The sequence below is a fragment of the Neopsephotus bourkii genome, unplaced genomic scaffold (assembly GCF_033783945.1).
Source record: "Neopsephotus bourkii isolate Nb327-2 ecotype Australia unplaced genomic scaffold, CSIRO-AGI_Nbou_v1 NB_234, whole genome shotgun sequence".
Taxonomy (NCBI): domain Eukaryota; kingdom Metazoa; phylum Chordata; class Aves; order Psittaciformes; family Psittacidae; genus Neopsephotus; species Neopsephotus bourkii.
The window spans coordinates 6,102,700-6,108,699 of NW_026900744.1; the positions used below are offsets into that span (position 1 = coordinate 6,102,700).

The window sequence follows — 6,000 nt, forward strand, 5'->3', positions numbered from 1 at the left end:
AGTTGTTTGGATTTATTGCAACAATCACTTACCATACACATTTCCTGTGTGGAAGGATAAGCATTCAATACAACTCTTTAAGTAGACAGTTCCTAATGATTTCATTGTGGTCAACCAGATGGTTTTTATGTATTTAGATCTGAAGGTGAAGAATTATTTTCCATGCTTCCAACCTATTTACAGACTTCCCTGGTCTAGAGCTGGGGTTGTTGGTTAAAAGAAAGAAAATCCTGCGATTTCTCGATCGCATCGCTGGATGATCCAGAAAGTTTTCTAAAGGACCTAAAGCGAAAACAAGGATAATTCCTTTCACCTCTTCTGGCTTCCCAAGCTACGCCTTCACATGTGGAGCAATTTTAGCTCATTCGTTGAATAACGCTGACAATTTAAACCTCCTCTCTACCTTTTGTTTTATCTGCAATAATAAAACCAGAACGACACCGCGTGCGAGCGAAATCCAGGCGGCCGGTTCCTACCTGAAAGCAGTCGGGGGCAAGGGCGGCAATCTTTTGGGGATGAAGGACCCGAGGAGGGGCGAGGATGTTGGCCAAACTTCAGCCTCGGCCAAAATTAAGCTAAAGCGGCGGCTTTACCAGCGTGAGTTTCGAAATAAAAACTCATTCGGTCTTCGAGCGGGGATCGCGCATTTTCGGTACGGCTTAAAACTAAAGTTCACACGGGGACTGCGCGCTTGCAAAAAACGAAAGCTTCGGAGTAAATGAATTTACCGGTTGTTCGGGGGTTCCTGAGCAAACAGAAACCCTGGAAGGGGTTTTCTTTTTTTTTCTTTCAGAGACCCTGATTGAAAAATAAAAGCCTTATTTGGGTATTTGCAAGGAAAAAAAAAATAGGGGAAAAAAATGAAAACACAAGCAAGGCGCCGAGGTTTGTGGATCCGCTTATTTCCTTCGGAAAAATAGAAAAGTTTTTGTTTCGCAGCCGCTGGGAAATGGAATTGTCGCTGCCCAGAGCGACCGTGGAGAGAGCGAGGTCCTGGGCGCCGCGGGGGGAAGCGAGGAAATAACTCGCCGGTTTGCCCCGTCGGGAAAATGAGCTCGGAGAGGGGGGGGGGGGTGTGTGGGGGGGGTGGGGGTGTATGGAAAAAGAGTTAAAGAAATAGTGTCTGTTTCGGAGCGAGGGCTGTGCGCCGGGCCCTGGGTCCGGCCGGGCCCCCCGGCACCTGATCCCTGGTGGCGACCGGTCCCCCCGGAAAGGCACCGTGAGGTTGGGGGGGAGGGATCGGGGCAGCTCGGGGCTCGCCGAGGGTCCGGGGGGGGGCCCTTTATGTGCCTTTCCCCTCGGCACTATCATGCCGATCCACACCCACCCGGCCCTCCCCGCGGCCGGCGCGGCTCCCCGCCGCCGCTGCCTCGCTGCCCGGCTTCCCCGGGGCTGGGCAGCGGGAAAGGGCGCGGGGGGCTGGGGTGGAGGTAAGAGGGAGGGAAGGGAAAGGAAAGGAGGGGGGAGAAACTTGCCCTGCAAAGTTTGCGTGTGGCCGGGCGGCCCCGGTGGCCGGTACTCACGGTGCGGCTGCCGGCGGGCGCTGCGCGGAGCTGGCGGCGTGCGGGGAGCTGGGGAGTCCCGGGCGTGCTGGCCCCGCTGCGCGCCCGCGGCTCGCATGAAGCAGAGCGGGAGGCGCCGGGGGTGCGAGGGAAGGAGCAGTGCTGCCTCTCAGTGCCGGCTCTCATCAGTGAATGAGCCTCCACTCTCCGAGGGACTCCTGGCTGCACACACACACGCACACACATACACACGCACACACACACTCGCACACGGAGCCAGGCTGAGCAGTGCATACATTAGGGCACTCGGGCAGTATGGGAAATGCAGTCCAGGACCGCGGACCGGGCGTGCACCCGCCGCCCGGCCACCAAGCACAGCCCTGGAGTTGTCCAAACGGGGTGTCGGGGGGCTGCTGCCCTCCCAGAGACGCCTCTTCCCCCCCAGCCCCACCGCACCGCCCTTAGTTCCTGCCACTGGGTCACATTTTCCGCTGCGCAGCTCCCTCCCGAATTGCAGCGGGATGCTGAAGGGTCCCCCGGGTGACAGAACACCCCCCGGGGCACCCCTGCACCCCTCCGGTCTCGGGTCACCCGGTACCTGTGAGATGTTCATACAGTCCCCCCCAGGCACCCCACTGCATCTCCTGGCACTCATACCAGGGTACCCAGGGATGGGCAGACCTAAGACCATCCCCAAATTCACCTCAGACCATGGCAGCAAAGCTGGAGAGCAAATTAGGGAATTCACCCTCTCAGTGTTTCCCCAGCTGCAGCACGCACAGCACGCACATTGCTATTTTAATGTTTCCTGGATTCATGTCACAGCCCTGCACAAACCCACCCGCACACACACACCACCTCGGCCACAGCCAACTGCCCTGCCAGCCATGGGACTGTCCTGAGCAAAAACTGAGCATTGTAGGAAATGGAAGAGCCAGTTTTAGATGAGGGCTCAGATGAAACACTTGTCTTATTGTTTGTTCGGGATTGAACCAAAAGACTGATTTATTCCACCCGGGAGGGAACTGCTTTGTTTTGTTTCTTCAACCGCTAAATAATTTCAGGTTGTTCTTTAAAACAGAGGATGGGCAGCATTTCTTGGCTTTTATCTAACTCTGCATTGGCATTTGCAAAATAGGACCATGCAGTGCAACACACATTGACAGAAGTCCTCTCCATCAGCATCATCAACCACTTAGGCTACATCCTATATGTGTGTGTGAGAGTAAGAGGGATTATGTGCTTATGTCATCCAACAACTTCTGTGAAAGCAGTGACTCATCACTAAAGAATATGGGCTGGGTTTGCCTGTTAATCCGTGGGATCACTGAACACGCCAACCCCTATAAAAGTGTCCACAGGCACAGTAACAAACATGGCTGCAGGCCTTATCTGGGTGCACTGTGAAGACCACAGTGGTTTGCTTCTCTGGTGGGTTAAAGCTCATACTTTCTACAACACTTCAGAGATGGGTGTTAGGCAGTCAGGGTGCCTGCATGTCTCGTGAATAGTAAAATCTTTGGCAATGGCAGTAAATGTAGCCCAAACCCCCCAAAACAAGCTGCTTTCTTTATTTTCACACTTAAATTTCAACATAAAACAACGTGGCATTTCAAACTCCTCAGCTCAGGAAAGCACCTGGGTGAAGGAGCTTCCTGTACTTTCTTTACATAGCTACCAGCAGCTCTGTTCCCTGCTCTGTCCTGCAGCTCAGCCATGCAGAGGCTGATGACACCAAACCACAAGAGCATGCTTCTTGCCCTTCAAGGCTTCTGCTCCATCACAGCTTCCCTGCACATCACGTGTGGGAGCAAGAGCGGTGGCAGGGCAGGCAGCCTTCTGCCTTCTGCCACGGATCAGCCATGTCATGGTGGTAAATGTGGGATGAGGAGCCTGGGTTCCTTTCCTGCTTCGTGTAAAAGCTGGCATTTCAATATTCCAGGTAAAAGTCTCTCACAACTGTGAGCAAACTTTACTGGGCATATGTTCTGCTCATGAGTAACATCCTCCAGTTACCCCTTGACTAACCAGAGTTAAGATTTTGGGGGCATTGGTCATTTCTAACACATCTTTGGAAACAGCTGCCCCACAGGCTGCATATACAGATGTGCCCCAACGCACGAGTCATGATGAGTTGTGTGGGGACACCAGATTAATGGGCATCACACACGTTTCCAGGGCCTCCAGCATGCTCTGTGCCAACAGTACCAACCAGCTGAGGACTTCCCATAATAATATTTCATAGGGTGGTATAAACGATCCATAGGATAGTAGAGATGAGCCCTATTTTAAACAACATCAGTGTTCTGACACACTTCAGGAAGCCATATTAAACCCCAACCATTGTTTCCCAAGGATCTTGAGGAAAACATTCAACCACAGCCCAGCTGGTGCTACAGCTTTAACCAGAATCCTGGTTAAACAAGTGCTCTTATTATAAAGCTGTATTTTCAGTACTTACAACATCATGAAAAATGATCCCTCAGATTCAAACTTCTTTTATTTTTTTTGTTCTTAGCCAAAAAGCAATTTTTTTATCTTTTTTTTTTTTTTTTCCAGCTCCTTAGTATGGAAAAAGGGATCTGAATCCGGTGTCTGATTTATGCGAGCTGAGAATCAAGCTCTATGCTTTGAGGCTTGAAAAAGAATTTATGCAGCTTTATTTAACTTTATGTTATGACACCGTCACACAAGAACTTAATACAGTTTGGGTTCAGGGAACAAGTCTGGTATTCAGCTAGCTTCTGTGAGCAATGTCTTCAGAGGAAAATGAGAAGATACACTCAAGTTATTTATACTGGTAATTACCATTAATCTGTATTACTAATGAGGGTTTTGATCCTGGAAATGGATCCATAAACATGGACTCCTGCACCACTACGGAGCTGTGATATGCACAGAGGCCCATAGGAAAAATTTCCACTGAAATATACTCTACACTGATAATTTGGACCCTAAAATAACTTTGAACATCTGATTTAACTTTGGGTGCACTGCTCATCTCTAAGAGCAATAGGAGAAACCTTCATTTCTTTCGTATTTCTTTTCCCTCTTAGTATTAAAACAACATTTGAGGTTGTTATAGGCTATCACAAGGTACAGCTACAGCTGTACCTTCTCATTGTTCTAAATACTGAAATCTAAATTAAATTAACATATACAATCCTCACCCTACAGAGTTGATTAGATGCAGTTAACTTTATGCATATGGATTTCAATAGGATTACCAATAGTGCATAAAGTCAAGTGTACATGTAAATTCCTTCAGGGACAGTGCCTCGACTGGAAGCTTGCTGGATTCTTACAATACCACTGCACAGTTCTCAAATCAAGAACCCCCCTCACTCATCACTATGTCCTCTCACTGCTATCTTATAAAATAAGATTGAGAAATATGATAAATGTTAGCAGCAGCTGTAGAAAGCATGGTGGAAAACTGCACTGCACATATACCAGCAGCACCCTGGGACCCCATGACAGCGCGTTGCATTTGTTGGGAGCTGCCTTGTTGTGATGCTATGGGTCCCCAAACGCGACACCCTGAGAAATGCTGCACGTATGGGACCACATCAAGTCACTGGCTCTATCACCTCCACTAGACCCACACATCCCTTGCATCCTTTCATCAGCAGTTATGGATGGAGGAGGGGGAATGTCAACTTGTTCAATTAATTAATTATTAACAATAAACTTTTAATGGCAATTAGGCTCCAAGGCGGCTGTCGCTCCCCGCGAGGTGTGGCTGGCTGGCTGGCTGGCTGGCTGGCTAGCTGGCGGGTGTAATCTCCATGCCCTCTGCTGGCTATAGCCAGCGTGTCTCAGCAGCGTGCCACCACCACCCTGTCCTCACTGCTGGGAGAAGGGCCACCCGCCCACGATGCTGGGAAGTGCTGCCAGTGGCAGGAGTCCCTGCTGCCCAAATGTTTTTGTCCCCTGGTTTTATCAGAGCCGTGGCCCTGGTTTAAATGTCAATAAGCTGGTGCCTACACTCCAGGAGGGCAGGAGCTTGAAGCCTCTGCAGTTAGCTATGTTTCACTGATGCTGTCAGCAAGGACATCTGAGCTGAAGATTGACCTATGAGTTTGAAAGCATTATTCTGGTCTTAGCAGCTGATCTGGGCTTTATTCTAGTGAATGGTGTAAGGATTTTCCCATAGCTCAGGAGAGCTCATGTGGGAACTCTATGTCTTCTGAGCCATATGTGGCTGCCCTCCGCCAGTCCCCTCTCTCTTGCAGAGGAAGAATTTGGCAGAGGGAGGGTTGAAATCATACTATCTGCCAGAAGTCTGAAATCTAGAGCTGGCGTACTCTCAGTGACTAGTCTTCCCAGAATGAGAAAACAGCCCTTTAAATGACTTGTTGACTCATTGCACTAGTAGTGAGAAAATTTTCTTCAGCTTAGAAACATTTTTTATGGGCAACAGATAAGTATGTTTCTTTTCCAACATCACCATCATCACCACCATCACCTAGGTCTCTTCCAAAGTCTGCTGAGTAGC

At 49.6% G+C, this 6,000-nt stretch overlaps 1 protein-coding gene across 7 annotated transcripts in view; it reads right to left on the reverse strand.

Moving 5' to 3' along the window:
- Positions 1-1,691, reverse strand: part of RNF220 (ring finger protein 220) — a 225,369-nt gene extending 223,678 nt beyond the window's left edge. For 2 of the 7 annotated variants that reach the window (XM_061345005.1, XM_061345002.1), the window contains exon 1: positions 1,524-1,688. The gene's annotated coding sequence lies outside the window, so the exon portion shown is untranslated. Of the gene's footprint in view, positions 1-476; positions 767-1,523 lie in introns of those variants that run through there. The other 5 variants (XM_061345004.1, XM_061344998.1, XM_061345000.1 and 2 more) reach the window with 5 other exon arrangements.
- Positions 1,692-6,000: the final 4,309 nt, after the last annotated feature.